This window comes from Gopherus evgoodei, chromosome 8 (genome assembly GCF_007399415.2).
Source record: "Gopherus evgoodei ecotype Sinaloan lineage chromosome 8, rGopEvg1_v1.p, whole genome shotgun sequence".
Lineage (NCBI taxonomy): Eukaryota > Metazoa > Chordata > Testudines > Testudinidae > Gopherus > Gopherus evgoodei.
Window position 1 is genome coordinate 9855107 of NC_044329.1, and position 16995 is coordinate 9872101.

Genomic DNA, 16995 nt, shown 5'->3' on the forward strand with positions numbered 1-16995 from the left:
CAAACACAGATGCATTCAGTGATGGAACTGTACGATGCATTATGCCCTGAGCACTCGGAATTAAGACCTGCAATTATCCAGTAAACCACTGTGGATAGGGATGTGTGTTCCTTTATCTTCCTCTACAATTAGTTCCCTCATTTTGAACATTAAGAATTTCCAGTGCCAGAGACGGCCTCCTACGCCTGTCGCGTCAGCACCTTTCTGTGGCAACTTTGCACATCAGAATTTCACAGTATCTCAGAGGGACTGATAAACCCTTTATGAAGCTGCATCCCACACTAACCTGCTGCATGCTCGTTATTGCTATTGTTTGTACTGTCCTGGCACCCAGAGGGTCCAAATCAGGATCAGAGCCCCATTGGGCTAGGCACTGTACACATCTATAGATAGACATGGTCCTTGGCCCTATGAGCTTATACTATAGGAAGACAAGCAATATATAAAAAGGTAGGGGAGTGGGAAACAAACATAATCTCCGATTGTTTCCCACTCCCCTACCTTTTATACAGCTATATGTAATATGATCTTATAAAGTAAATTATCGATTTCCCCCCCCAATATGATGAAAATTAGGAATACCTATATCTTACATAGCATATTTTAGCTGTAGATCTCCAAGCGCTTTGCAGAAGAGATTAGTGTCATTATCCCCATTTTTACAGAGAGGGAAGCTGCATAACAGAATGGTGGAACTCATTGCCACAGGATGTGGTTGAGGTGAAAAACGTTGCAAAATTCAGAGTGCACATGCATATGGATAACAGGACTATCCAGAGTTATAACAGTAAATGCCAGAAAAAAAGTTGGAAAGGGTTTTAAAACTTGATGCTTCAGGGCTTACACCAGTCTCTAACTCAGGGGTAGGCAAACTTTTTGGGCTGAGGGCCACATCTGGGTGGGGAAATTGTCTACAGGGCCTGGGCAGGGGTTGGGATGCGGGAGGAAGTGCGATGGGAGTGAAGGGGTTGGGGTGCAGGTGCGGTGTGGAGTTCAGGAGGGGGCTCAGGGCAGGGGGTTGGGGTGCGGGGTGCAGCAGGGAGATCAGGCCAGGGGGTTGGGGTGCAGGGGTGGTGCGCGGTGTACAAGGGGGCTCATGGCAGGGGTTGGGGTGTAGGAGGGTGCGAGGTGCAGGCAGGGGGCTTAGGGCAGGGAGTTGGGGGGCTGCCTGCATGCCCTGTCCCTGGCCCCGCGCAGCTCCAGGAAGCACTGCAGCCCTTGGCGGAGGGCAGGGGCTGAGGGCTCCACGTGCTCTGCCCTTACTGCACCTCCAGGTACCTCCCCCGAAGCTCCCGTTGGCTGTGGTTCCCCGTTCACGGCCAATGGGAGCTGTGGGGGCCAGTGCCTGGAGGCAAGGGCAATGCACAGAGCCCTCTGCCCCCCCACCCGAGGGCTGCTTCTGCAGAGTAGCGCGGGGCCCACAGCACCACAGGGGGCAATCCCATGAGCCGGATCCAAAGCCCTGAGAGGCCAGATTTGGCCCACGAGCCGTAGTTTGCCTACCCTTGCTCTAACTAATGGTTGTCTGGAGGAGGCCTTCCCCGAGGGAAGATTATTCCATTGGTTTCCACTGAGGGCTTTTGTGCAGTGTTTGAATCATCTCTTGCTGGGCATGGATGGAGATGAGCTAGTGGACTAGATGGACCAGGAGCCTGAACTAGTGAGGCCGAGGGTCCTGGAGGAGAGGCTGAAGGGTGGAGTGAAGCATGGGGGGAAGGTCCTGGAGGCAAGGCTGAGGGGTTGGGGGCAGAGGGTCCTGGAGGTGAGGCTGAAGGGTGAAGTGGAGGGTGTGAGAGGGTCCTGAGATGAGGCTGAGGGGGAGGTGGGGGGAACTGATTAGTATCTAGGGGCTTTGGAAGGGATGCAGGGCCATGTTTGGCAGCAGGAAACGGGTTTTAGGTGGAACTGCTTGTCGCCTCCCCCCCAGTTGTCACCTCTCCATCCCTTTCCCTCAGATACTCCCATTAAAGTCAATGAGAATAATAATTATGTCTGAGGTCAGGGTTTAGAGCTCATTAAAATGAATGGAGAGACTCCACTTGAGTTCAGAGGGTTTTGGATCAGGCCTTTAGACTGTAAGCTCTTCGGGTCAGGGACCTTGTCTGTCTGTATGACCGTTACATGCACCTATGGCATTTTTAAATAACTAATACTGATTCTCTGTAGATATGGCAGCAAATAAATGATTAATGAGGGGCGGAATGCATCTGTCAGGGTGTAAGATGGGAGTAGGAAGTTGTCTGTTGCTGCATACGAGGTATCACCACATGGACAGACTTACTCAGCAGCTTCTCCCTCAACCATAGGGGGAGTTCACTCATCACTAACGTCATGCTAACCTTCAGTTCAGTGTCTGTTAGCTGCCACTTAAAAGCAATTGTCAGTCATGTCCAGAATGCTCAGGCAGAAATAGTAGCATCTGACCAGTGGTTTCCCCAGGAATTGAAATTGGAGGGGTGTTCGAATTTACAGGGAGGATGTCAGGATCAATGAGATAAATAAAAGACATATGAATAAAGTAAATGTTTTGTTAGGATTATGCAAGTTTAATATAAGAATAATGCAAGTTACACCAAAACACATAACAGGTCTAGATTTCTAAAAAAATATACATTTAAAAAAAAAGAATTTAATTTAAATTGACTTTTGAAAAGTAAGCCATCATGGGGTAGGAGGAAAGTTCTTCCATGGATCAGTAACTGTTTAAAAGATGGGAAACAAAGGGTAGGAATAAATTCAGTTGTCAGAATGGAGAGAGATAAATAGTGGTATCCCTGAGGGGTCGGTACTGGGACTATTACTGTTCAACACATTCATAAATGATCTGGAAAAATGGGTAAACAGTGAGGTGGCAAAATTTGCAGATGATACAAAACTGCTCAAGATAGTTAAGTCCCAGGCAGACTGCAAAGAATTACAAAGGGATCTCATAAAACTGGGTGACTGGGCAACAAAAATGGCAGATGAAATTTAATGTTGATAAAGGCAAAGTAATGCACATTGGAAAACAATCTCAACTATACATACAAAATGAAGGAGTCTGAATTAGCTGTTAACATTCAAGAAAGATCTTGGAGTCATTGTGGATAGTTCTCTGGAAACATCCACTCAATGTGCAGCGGCAGTCACAGATTCCCAACATTCTGTTTGCTTTTTAAAAAAGAACAGGAGCACTTGTGGCACCTTACAGACTAACAAATTTATTTGAGCTAAGCTTTCATGGGCTACAGCTCACTTCTTCGGATGTAGCCCACGAAAGCTTATGTTGTTTTTGCAGATACAGACTAACACGGCTGCTACTCTGAAACCTTTGCTTTTTTGAGAAAGGAATAGATAAGACAGAAAATATCATATTGCCTCTATATAAATCCATTATACATGTACACCTTGAATACTGTGTGCAGATCTGGTCACCCCATCCCAAAAAAGACATACTGGAAATGCAAAAGGTACAGAGATGGGCAACTAAAATGATTAGGAGTATGAAAAGGGAAGAGAGATTAAAATGACTGGGAATTTTCAGCTTAGAAAAGAGATGACTAAGGGGGATATGATAAAGGTCTATAAAATCTTGACTGGTGTGAAGAAAGTGAATAAGGAAATTTTATATAATCCTTCACATAACACAGGAACTAGCAGTCACCCAATGAAATTAATAGGCAGCAGGTTTTAAAAAAACAAAAGGAAATGTTACTTCACACAATGTAAAGTCAACCCAGGGAACTCTTTGCCAGGGGATGCTGTGAAGACCAAATCTATAACAGGATTATTAAAAAAACTGGATAAATTCCTGGAGAACAGGTCCATCTGTGGCTATTAGCCAGGATGGGGAGGGATGCAACACCATGCTCTGAGTGTCCCTAGCCTGTTTTCCAGAGGCTGGGAATGGACAATGGGATGGATCACTTGATGGTTACCTGTTCTGTTCATTCCCTCTGAAGCACCTGGCATTGACCACTGTCAGAAGACAGGATACTGGGCTATATGGACCATTGGTCTGACCCAGTATGACCGTTCTTATGTAAAAATTAATTATAATGTTTAGTACAGAAATCCCCAACATAATGACTTCCTAAGATAGCAACAATGTGAGATGACAACCTTGGCAAATAATGCATTTTAAAAATCTTGGCCTACTAGGAAACATATATTTATATAAGTTTCCATTCCCAGTCACAAACCTAGCATTCTGGAGCAAAGTGACTAAAATATAGTCCAACAAACAAATGTTTATTTAACATGCCCCTCACTTTTCCTCCACCGCACTCCACTCACGGGTGTTGTCCTTGGTCAGTGGAGACTCAGAGTTCAGAGGTGCTTTCACGTGAGTACACCTTCCAGGTGGGGGACAAGAAGGCACCTTGCTTGTTCCTCCAGCTGCTCACTGTTCATTCTGGTCACGTCTGTTCGTTGTGCCACCGTTCACTCCACCGCTCTGTTGCCAATGGCCTTGTGCAGTCTCCTGCTGCCATCTGCCACTGTGACCTCTGCGAGTTGGTCTCTTGAGGTTCCACCGGCTCTCAGTGATTTCAGCTGAGCTCTCAGTGTGGGAACTCGCTTGCTGCTAGTGCAGTCTGGGCTGTCTCTTACACAAGAACACTCTACCCACAGGAACACTGTCCCCACAACAGGACTAAGCACTTAGACCTGATGGTCAGTGATTTCAGCTGCAGTGGTCACTTAACAGAACAAAAGTCTCTCTATGGAGCCTAAACAGCTCTGTCTTTAAACAGTAGAGAGGGACAGGTCCCCACCCCTCTCTTGATGCCTTCAGATCATCATAGGCTAAGTGCAGTTCTACTGCCCTTTACTCATACAATAAGAACAACATTTCATCCCTCATTCCCCCCACATTCAAGTGACTTGTAACCCAACCCCAGCCAAAATCTATCACTTGGACAACACAGCTCTGTTTGCTGGATACCTAGGTAGATTAGGTGTGAATGTAAATATAATCTGGCCCTGAAGCCTTTCCCTGCAGCTCCAGCTCATCACTAGCTGTCAGGGAGAGCTCATTTAGACTTTAATTTCAAATGATGATTTGTAAGCATTAGGTTGGTCAACATCACCGAAATGAATGCACTGACATCATAAAAAACAGCTGTATAAGGAAACTAGTCTATGTTCATACTTTTCAAATCTATTATACTTTTTCAGATACACATTTTATCATACACTGTATAAGCTTTTAAAGTGTGTATTAATGTTTCAGTTTAAATTCAGATTTCCAAACAGTCACTAAATTGGTATGTAACTAGCTCACAAAACTGAGGGGGGGGGTGTAGGGAAATCACTGCATCTGACCTTTAAAAATAATCCAGTCTGCCAGTCTAATTTAATTTAGGAGAAATTTATCCTGTTGCAAGAAGCTGTCTGGGGCTTGAACGTACGTAAAAACGTGCAGAGCATAAGCCATACAGGCATTAGCGACACAGAGCTCCAGGGCCCCCATTAAATAAGCCAAGTGGTTTCTGCGTGTGTTTATTTAATTCCTGTCCTCTGCTTGCTGTATTCATAGTGTGGCAGGGGGAGTATTTCAGCTTTTTCGTGCCAAGCCTGTTGTCCTGGTATAATTCCCCACTCTGAACCTTAGTGTCCAAAAGACGGGGTACCAGCGTGAATTCCTCTAAGCTCCGTTACCAGCTTAGTACTTGTAGCGCTGCCACCAAGGAGGAATTCCAGTGCCTGGTACACTCTGGTCCCCCCTAAAACCTTGCCCGGGGACCCCCAAGACCCAGTCCCTCTGGATCTTAACACCCAAGGAAAGTAAACCCTTTCCCTCACCATTGCCTCTCCCAGGCTTCCCCTCCCTGGGTTACCCTGGAAGATCACTGTGATTCAAACTCCTTGAATCTTAAAACAGAGAGGAAAATTCACCTCCCCCCTCCTTCTCTCTCCCCCTCCCAGACTCTCCTGGAGAGAGAAAGTAATCCTAGCACAGAGAGAAAATTAACCTCTCTCCCCCTTCCCTCCTTTCTCCCCACCAATTTCCTGGTGGATCCAGACCTAGTCCCCTGGGGTCTCACCAGAATAAAAAAAACAATCAGGTTCTTAAACAAGAAAAGCTTTTAATTAAAGAATGAGAAAACAGTAAAAAAATTATCTTTGTAAATTTAAGATGGAATATGTTACAGGGTCTTTCAGCTATAGACACTGGGAATACCTTCCCAGCCTAAGTATACAAGTACAAAGTAAAATTCTTTCAGCAAAATACACATTGCACTCCTTCCAGCCAAATACACATTTGCAAATAAAGAAAACAAACATAAGCCTAACTCGCCTTATCTACCTAGTGCTTACTATTCTGGACATATAAGAGACTGTATCAGAGAGATTAGAGAGAAACCTGGTTGCACGTCTGGTCCCTCTGAGCCCCCAAAGTGAACAACAACCAAACACTAACAGCACACACACAAACTTCCCTCCCTCAAGATTTGAAAGTATCCTGTCCCCTGATTGGTCCTCTGGTCAGGTGACAGCCAGGCTTACTGAACTTGTCTCTTTTGTCTGTAAAGGGTTAACATGAAGTACTTCTGTTCTATTAACTCTTAACTATCTGTTTGTGACACCTGTAGTACAGTATCTCACCTCAAGGTGAAGTGACACCAGTCTCCACATCTTGACTAAAATTTGCTTCATCAGCAAGCTTAAAAGTAGCATTTGTTACCTAAAAATAACTTGGTGATGTAACAGAAATATTAATTTATGCTATTCACTGCGTAACCCCCTCACCCCCACCTGTTTTCTGTAACCAATTAGGTAACATTCTTACTAATTGGGTCTTACAAAATCCTCCTTTAAAGTGGAGCCCAGTTGTATCACCAGCTGCTGCCTTTCACGCTTTAAAAGACCAGCAGGGAGTCAGCCACAGGCATCAACAGACCCCTTGCCCCAGTCCGTGAGCCTCCTCAGTACAGATAAGTGGTCATTGCTATATGAGTGGTGCAACCATCCCTAGATGTGCACTTTGATGGACTTAACCAAAACAAAACAAAACCTGGACATGAACAACATGCCATTTTTAAAGGGTCACTAAGTCAGTCAAGTCTAAATCCGATTTTATTGGAAAACTCAAAGATGCTTTGAGTGCTGTTTCTATGCCAGATGTCTACTTTCTTCTTCGAGTGATTGCTCATATGCATTCCAGTTAGGGCGTGTGCGTGCCACGTGCACGTTCGTTGGAGAAACTTTTACCCTAGCAACCCAGGCGGGTCGGCTGGGCGCCCCCTGGAGTGGCGCCGCCATGGCGCCCAATATATATCCCAGCCGACCCGGCCGCCCTTCAGTTCCTTCTTACCGCCCGTGTCAGTCATTGAAACTGTGGAGTGCGGCTTTGCTGACCTCCACAATCCCTAGCAGCTCATTTCGCTATCGTTGTATATAGTAGTTATAGTTGTTAGTCAGTTATCTAGTGTTGTTAGTGTAGTTATTAGTAGTAGCAAGGGGATCGGGGTACCCCCCTCCCCCGCACCAGGAGCCGGAGCCCATGCCCGGCTCATCGGGTTTCAAGCAGTGCTCGGCTTGTCACAAGCCCATGCCGGTGGGAGACCCCCATGACTCCTGCTTGAAATGCCTCGGGGAGTCGCACTTATCGGCCAAGTGCTCGATCTGTAAGTCCTTCAAGCCGAGGACCAAGAAGAAGCAGGACATTAGACTGAGACAGCTCCTCATGGAAGCAGCCCTGACACCTTCGCCCTCGGCACCGAGCGCAAGTCAGCCGGTGAGCAAGGGCACCGCGGCACCGAGTGCCACCACCAAGAAACCGGCACCGAAACCGGACCAGAGCCGCTCCCTCTCCCCGAGCCGAAGGCGGCGAAGGCACAGATCATCTCGCCATCAGCCGCCCTGCAGTCAGATCCTGCTCAGAAGGTGGATCGCCCGGCATCGATACCTGCCGCGGCACCGCCGAAGCCGGTACCGTTGACTCCGACCCCACGAGGGCCGTCGAGTCCGGCACCTGGCAGCTCCCCGGTACACACCGTGGTAGAGCTCGCCTCATCCTCTACCCCGGAGACGTTTGCCGCTGCAAGAGAGCTAATTGCCATCACCGAGGCACCGATGCCCTTACCCCCGGCACCGCCGGTGTGGGTACTATGCTCTATGGGCAAACCGACCCTGACCAGACCAGCTTCGGTCAGTGTAGCAGACCGGCACCGCTCCAGATCGCGGTCCCGTGGACGCTCGGCATCAAGACGCCACTCAGACTCGCGACGTCGCTCACGATCCCTGCACCGATTGCCTCAGCACCGATCAGACTCCCGGCACCGATCACCCGGGTACCGCTCACGCTCTCGGCACCGGTTGGGCTCCCGGCGCCGGTCGACGTCCCGAGCATCAACTCGGTACTCCCGGCACCGCGGTGGGCACCGCACCTCCAGGAGCAGATCTAGACAACGGCACTCGCGATCCCGGTCGACCTCCCGGCACCGAGCCGGTCCCAGGTCCTGGTCTCGCTCTCAACACCGATACCAGCACCGGTCACCATTATCCAGAGGTGTGAGGTCGGTCGGTACCTCGGCACCGACTTTTGCAGTGCCACCGTGGCCATCAAGGGGCACGTCGGCATCCTCCCAGGCGGGTAGCTATTACGAACGGGACCAGGACCCCGAAGTACCGCTGGGAGTGTTCCAAGACCCCCACCCACAGGACTCAGGTGCCCAACAGTGGGGTTTTTGAACACCCTGGGCTTACCATCAGGCCCAGGGTGCCCCCGTGCCTCAGAAACGTTCCACCGCCTCAGAGCATCGGGTGCCAGAGGCCACTGTTTTGCGCCCCCCAGTGGTTGAGTCGGACAAACAGCCGCCTCCACACTCCCCAGGGCAACACGAGCAGGAACCAGGCCAAGAACAGGAGACCGCACAGGATACCCTCATCCCCAGAGTATCCTCCTCCTCCTCTTCCTCCTCGCCGGACGAGGCAGTGGCTGGGTCGTCAGCATCGGGACCTCCACCTATAGACCTCAGGGCCCACCAGGACCTCCTCCGTAGAGTGGCCCTTAATTTCAACCTCCCGGTGGAGGAGGTCTCAGAGGTTGAGGACCCGGTAGTGAGCATCCTCTCGGCCAATGCTCCTACCCGGGTAGCCCTCCCGTTCATAAAGACTATTCAGTCTACTGCCGAGAACCTCTGGCAGTCACCAGCCTCCATCCCGCCGACAGCTAAGGGAGTGGAGAGGAAGTACATGGTACCCTCTCGGGGGTACGAGTACCTATATGTCCACCCTCCTCCCTCCTCCCTAGTAGCTCAGTCGGTCAATGACAGGGAACGGAATGGCCAGCAGGCACCGGCCCCCAAGTCCAAGGAGGCTAAGCGGATGGACCTCATGGGTCGCAAGGTGTACTCGGCTGGGGCCTTGCAACTCCATGTGGCCAACCAGCAGGCCCTACTGGGGCGCTATAACCACAACATATGGACGGAGGTGGGTAAGTTCGCTGAACTGCTACCCCAGGACTCACGCTCGGAATTTAACGCGTTCCTGGAGGAGGGTAAGAAGGTGGCCAGGACCTCCCTCCAGGCCTCCCTCGACGCGGCTGACTCGGCAGCCAGAACCCTGGCGTCCGGAATAACCATGAGGCGCATCTCATGGCTTCAAGCCTCCACACTACCCCCGGAACTGCAATATACAATCCAGGACCTACCCTTTGACGGGAAAGGGTTGTTCTCGGATAAGACGGACTCCAAATTACAAAATCTGAAGGACAATCGAGTCATCATTCGCTCGCTGGGGATGCATACACCTTCCACCCAGCGTAGACCCTTCAGGCCCCAAGCACGGCGCCCATACTTCCCACCCCGTCAGAGGCAGGACCTCAATAGACGGCGTGGCTGGGGGGGACGCAGACGCCAATCCAGCTCCCAGGGAGGCCAGAACCAAGGGCCTTCCAAGGCACAGCCGGGTCCCAAGTCCGGCTTTTGAAGGTGCGCCCGGGGACGGCATACCAGATTCAAGACAGGATCCTTCCCCCTACCTTCTCCAACCGCCTCTCCCACTTCCTCCCGGCGTGGTCCCAATTAACATCAGACCGTTGGGTGCTACGCACAGTGAAGCATGGATACCATCTGCAATTTGCTTCCTCACCCCTTTCCCGCCCCCCTTCCTGGTCCCTCTTCAGGGACCCCTCTCACGAGCAAACCCTCCTGCAGGAGGTTCGTTCCCTCCTGGCGGCGGGAGCTATAGAGGAAGTACCTCTAGCAGAGAGAGGCAAGAGATTCTACTCCCGATATTTTCTGATCCCCAAATCCAAGGGAGGTCTCAACAAGTGGATGCTCAACAAGTGGATGCTCAAGTTGAAGTTCCGCATGATCTCCCTGGGAACCATTATCCCATCCCTGGATCCTGGAGACTGGTACGCCGCCCTCGACATGAAGGACGCGTACTTCCATATCGCCATGTTTCCACCGCACAGGAAGTACCTCCGCTTCACGGTCAGATATCAGCACTTCCAGTTTGCAGTCCTGCCCTTCAGCCTCTCCACAGCCCCGAGGGTGTTTACCAAGTGCATGGCCGTTGTGGCTGCCCACCTCCGTCGGCGGAAAATCCACGTCTTCCCGTACCTCGACGACTGGCTCCTGAAAGGGTCCTCCCAGTCGCAGGTGCGACGACATGTCGAGGCCGTTACGGACCTCTTCTCCCAGCTAGGCCTGCTTATCAATGCCGAGAAGTCCAGCCTGGTCCCCACACAGAGGTTAGACTTCATAGGCGCGACCCTGGAATCGACTCAGGCCAGGGCCTAGTTACCTCAACCTCGCTTCCAGACGATCGGTGTGTTCATTCGGAGCTTGCAGGCCTCCCCACTCACCTCGGCTCGTACCTGCCTCACACTTCTCGGGCATATGGCCGCATGCACTTACGTGACAAAGCATGCCAGGCTCAGAATGAGGCCCCTCCAAACTTGGCTTCATTCAGTATTCCGCCCGAGCAGGGACCGCCCGGATGTATTGGTGATGGTCCCCCCCGACCCTCTCCGCTCCCTCGACTGGTGGCTGACCCCATCTCTAGTATGTGCGGGCATGCCGTTCCATTCACAGCAGCCATCGGTAACTCTAACAACCGATGCGTCATCCCTGGGGTGGGGGGCCCACTTAGGGGACCTGCGCACCCAGGGCCTCTGGTCGTCCCACGAGCTGTCACTCCACATAAATGTCCGGGAGCTAAGGGCAGTCCGCCTCGCCTGCCAGGCATTTCAACGACACCTACACGGCCGTTGTGTTTCCGTACTCACGGACAACACAACGGCCATGTATTATATCAACAAACAGGGGGGAACCTGTTCGTCTCCCCTATGTCAGGAGGCCATTCGACTCTGGGACTTCTGTATAGCCCAGTCGATAGACCTGGTGGCATCCTTCCTCCCGGGGTCAAGAACACGCTGGCGGACAGACTCAGCCGATCCTTCCTCTGCCACGAATGGTCGATTAGACTGGATGTCATCCATTCCATCTTCCAGAGGTGGGGATTTCCCCGCATAGACCTCTTCGCAACCAAGTCCAACAGGAAGTGCCAGGAGTTTTGCTCCTTTCAAGGTCTCTCTCCGGGGTCGATCACGGACGCATTTCTCCTGCCGTGGACCCGCCACCTCCTGTATGCCTTCCCTCTGGTGCACAAGGTCCTGTTGAAGCTGCGCAGGGACAAAGCGCATCTGATCCTGATCGCACCTGCGTGGCCCAGACAGCACTGGTTCACCGCCTTGCTGGACTTACCTGTGGACCCCCCAATTCCCCTTCCTCTCCACCCAGACCTGTTTACGCAGGATCACGGCACGCTTCACCACCCGGACCTACGAACCCTGCACCTCACGGCGTGGCTCCTGTATGGCTGAACACGGCGGAGCTCAGCTGCTCCGCACCGGTCCAACATATACTCCTTAACAGCAGGAAGCCCTCCACTCGCTCAACGTACAGGGCCAAGTGGAAGCGTTTCTTTTGCTGGTGCTCTTCTCAAGGGGTGAACCCTGCGCAGACCCCAATTCCCACGGTCCTGGCCTACCTCTGGTACCTTAAGCAGCAGGGCCTGGCGACATCCTCCTTAAAGGTACACTTAGCGGCCATATCCGCCTTTCGGCCAGGAGAAGGTGGCCGCTCCGTATTCTCCCACCCCTTAGTCACCAGGTTTGTTAAAGGCCTGGAGCGTCTCTACCCCCCTGTACGCCGCCCTGCTCCTACCTGGGACCTTAACTTGGTCCTGAACAGGCTCACGCTCCCGCCATTCGAGCCACTGGCGACTTGCTCGCTCACGTACCTGTCATGGAAGACGACCTTCTTGGTGGCCATTACATCGGCCAGACGGGTCTCAGAGCTGAGAGATCTCACAGTGGAACCACCCTACACCATCTTCCATAAGGACAAAGTGCACCTGTGACCCCACCCGGCATTCCTCCCTAAGGTTGTTTCCGCCTTCCATACCAACCAGGACATCTTCCTCCCCGTCTTCTTCCCGAAGACACACTCTTCTCGGCGGGAGCAACAGCTACACTCCTTAGATGTACGTAGAGCGCTTGCCTTCTACATCGAGCGAACAAAGCCATTTCGGAAGTCCCCTCAGCTGTTTGTGGCGATCGCAGAACGGATGAGAGGGCAACCAATATCCTCTCAGAGGATTTCCTCCTGGGTAACTGCAGGCATTCGCGCATGCTACGACTTAGCTCGTGTCCCCTCTAGCCACCTCACAGCACATTCCACGAGAGCTCAGGCGACGTCGGCGGCCTTCCTGGCGCACGTGCCTATCCAGGAGATATGCCGTGCAGCGACCTGGTCATCGGTCCACACATTCACCGCACACTATGCGTTGGTCAGACAATCAAGAGATGATGCAGCCTTCTGCGTAGCAGTTTTAAATACCGCCACATCTCGCTCCGACCCCACCGCCTAGGTAAGGCTTGGGAATCACCTAACTGGAATGCATATGAGCAATCACTCGAAGAAGAAAAGACGGTTACTTACCTTTGTAACTGTTGTTCTTCGAGATGTGTTGCTCATATCCATTCCAAACCCACCCTCCTTCCCCACTGTCGGAGTAGCCGGCAAGAAGGAACTGAAGGGTGGCCGGGTCGGCTGGGATATATATTGGGCACCATGGCGGCGCCACTCTAGGGGGCGCCCAGCCGACCCGCCTGGGTTGCTAGGGTAAAAGTTTCTCCGACGAACGTGCACACGGCGCGCACACACCCTAACTGGAATGGATATGAGCAACACATCTCGAAGAACAACAGTTACAAAGGTAAGTAACCGTCTTTTCTGCTCTCAGCTGGCTAGGCCTTAAGGATTTTTTTGTTATAGTAAAGAAATTCCCCTCCCCACATCACTCCTTTTGTATTCATAATAGCTGAACTCTTTTTTCACTCAAAATCCACCTTAAGGCAGAGAACAGGTCTAAAAACATCAGCCAAAATGTGCAAGTGGCAGAAAGTTCTGCATGACTGAAAGCAGGGGGCTTAAAATGGAAACCATTAAGTAACCTTAGCTATAACGGTTGCTACCCCTCCAGCTAGAATACAGTTTTCTAATGTATTGTTCTGCTGAGGTGAGATTATATACACACACACAGACACAGAGATATTATTTAATATATTGCATTTATGTAGCACCTTTCATTATGAGTGAGTTTTGAGGGTGCGCCCAGGAGCGACACCTCAGTCAATTCTCCAAATCCCTCCCGCCCCTTCCTGGATCGCCTTCAATCTTTCCGCTCGGCCTGGTCAAGGGTAACCTCAGACCGCTGGGTCCTGGATATAGTATCCTACACTTTGCAGCTGACTCTCCCTGTCTTCCCTGTCCCTCTTCAGGGACCCTTCCCACAAGCGACTCCTCGTTCAGGAGGTTGAAAAACACTTATGTTTGGGGGGCAGTGGAGGAGGTTCCTTGGGACATGCCCGGAAGAGGTTTCTACTCCCATTATTTCCTCATCCCTTAGGATCAGCTCATTTGTGCAGAGGAGGCCTCCCTCCAGGACATCCTGGACTATCTGCTGCACCTCAAGCTCCAGGTCTTGTCATCCTCTGTCAAGGTACACCTGGGTGGCCATTTCCGCATTCCACCCTCCATTTCAAGGCAGGTTGGTTTTCACCCATTCCATGATGGCATTTTTCCTGAAAGGTCTGGAGCGCCTTCACCTGCATGTCAGGGGCCCAGTCCCCCCGTTGGGACCTGAATCTTGTGCTATCATGGCTTATAGGTACCACTTTTGAGCCCTTGGTATCCTGCTCCCTTCTGCTTCTCTTCTGGAAGATCATCTTCTTGGTCTCTCTATACCTTTGGCCCGTCGGGTATCTGAGATCAGAGCTTCTCACATCGGAGCTGCCTTGTGCAGTATTCTATAAAGATAAGGTCCAACTGCGGCCGCACTTGGCCTGTCTGCCCAAGGTCATTTCCCAGTTCCACACGGGCCAGAACACTTACTTACCAGTCCTCTGTCCAAAACCTCATGTGATGGATGAGGAGTGCAGGCCTTCTACACTGATAGAACAAAGCTGTTTTGTAAATCAATGCAGTTGTTTGTGGCTGTCACTGGCAGAATGAAAGGTTGCGGGATGTCCACCCAGAGACTCTCTTGTTGTGGATCACGGGCTGCATCTGCTACTGTTACGGGCTGGCAAAGATGCCCCCGCCAGCTGTCATGATGGCTCACTCAACTAGGGTGCAGACTTCCTTGGCAACCTTCTGCGCTCAGGTGCCGGTCCAAGAAATTTGTCGGGTTGCGGCTTGGTTGTCTGTCGACACCTTCACTGCATACTATGCACTGACCCAGCAAGCTCGAGGTGACACTGGCTTCAGCAGAGCAGCGCTCCAATCTGCAAAACTGTGAACTGCAAGCCCACCTCCTGGAATTCTGCTTGTGAGTCACCTACAATGGAATCGACATGAGCAAGCACTCGAAGAAAAAACGGTTACCTACCTTTCGTAACTGTTGTTCTTTGAGATGTTGCTCGTGTCCATTCCATTACTCACCATCCTGCCCCTCTGCAGGAGTTGTCAGCAAGAAGGAAATGAGAGGGCATAGGGATGGTGGCTCCTGATATACCACGGCATGAGCATGGCACTCCAGAGGGTGCCACGGCTGTCCCTCCGCATACCGCTAAGACAAAAGTTTCCGATGACCGCCCACTTGGGCGTGCATGCACCTACAATGGATTGGACATGAGCAACACATCTCAAACAATTACGAAAAGTAGGTAACTGTGTTTTTGCTAAGCACCAACAAAGGACCTGTACCTCTTCAAGACACTAATAAATATATTAGCCCAGACTCTTCACTGCAGCCAAGGAGTTCATGGCACAGCTTAGTTGAAGATTTTACAAGGTGGTTTGAAAGCACGGTCAACTGAGTAGTTTCTTACAAAATCATTGTAGCCAATGTAATTTAGAGCAGTTGATAGGCTGCTCAAAGTTAGACTGGGAGCTGTTTTGTTCCTCAGTGGCTCCAGGATTGGGGGAGCAGAAAGGTGGCATCGGTACTGCAATGTGCAACTTGCAGTTCCAGTTAAGTTCAGAATGCAATGTGGAAGAAATGATTTTTGTCTGAGAGGGCTCCAGGGTCCTTGGAACGAGCCTAGTGTTGCTGCAGGAACAGCAACCAAGGTGACGTGAATTTTATGACTTTGCTGGTGTTCCTGTCATCTTGAAGCAAAGACTGTACCTGTACAATGATTTGTGTGCCATCATCTAATCAAGCTTTAGGTCATTCCACTGAGTGAATATGAATAAGGCGTGGGATGACAAATGCCAAATAACTGTTTGCCTAGGTTCCAAGATATGTATTCGGATCGTCTGACAATTGCCATTATTTTGAGTCTGCCTAAATGCGAATCTGTCAAGTACAAGTTCTCAGGTGAGTGATATTGTAGATTCTTCTTAATATTTATTATGAATTCAGAATATATTATTTTTTGTATAATAACCTGGTTCTTGTCTTTGTATGATTTTACTCATGATGACGCCAATTCATAATGCTCAGAGTACACAGGAATTACATTTTAATGAAACACACAAAATTACCATCATGCATCAATGGTTTTAAAAAGTGTTAAAATTATATTTTGATTTCTAGATACTTTTGGTGGAACATTATTATAGGAATTCTTAAACCGAGTACGCAAGAGATTGCCAACGTTCTGATATTACTAAGTATTGCTGCTAGCCAAGTACTGTCTTAACAAGGAAGAGGGTGAGATTAATGAGTCATATGATAATGAAGGTGTAAGTGAGCAAGATGAGTGCTATGCCTGGAGGCTTATGAAGTATTTCGAGAGGCTACAGCTGTAAGACTGAGATTTGCACAATGATATTTTTACCATTACGTGCTATAAAACACATCCCAGAGCTTTTAATAAAACACCACAATTTAAGTCTCAATGAATAAAATATTATCCAATGGGTTCCTTCTTTCATAAAGCAGGTAGATCCTGTTCCTGGGGGTTGCTCTCCACGAAGCCTAGCACGTCCGCAAGCTGAAGCAGCGAGCAGCCACAGCAGAGGCGTTTTCACCATTTATCTCTGTCACATCCTCCCCCGTGAACGAGGCAACAGTCGTGAGAGCTGGGTAGGAGCCCAAACAGGAGATGCCATGCTGCTGATGGTTATTAGCTATGTGCAATTTTTAGTCAAGCTAGGGAGGTTTCTGCTGACAGTAAATCAGCGATATCATCATTTTGTTCTGTGCGCGCTCTCCTGCTCCTGGGTGCAGTTCATTAATAGGCAAGACTTGAAAGTGAAGTTGTCCCATCACCTGTCAGATCATTAGGTAGAATTGCTTGCTTATGTATTCACAGGGGTTTCTTTCTCTTGTGTGCCTGGCACTACGTTGCTGTTATTAGAGGGTAGATAAATAGCTAACTTGGCCTGTTACGAGGGACAAAACAAATTTCAGGCTACGCCAGAGATAACTCTAAGACTTCTGGAAGAGCCAAAGCGTTACTAGAAACATGACACTCTTATGTTCACACATGGTTTCCTGGAAGGTCCCTTTTAGCATAAATGTAAAGTAACTGAGGAAACTTCCCAG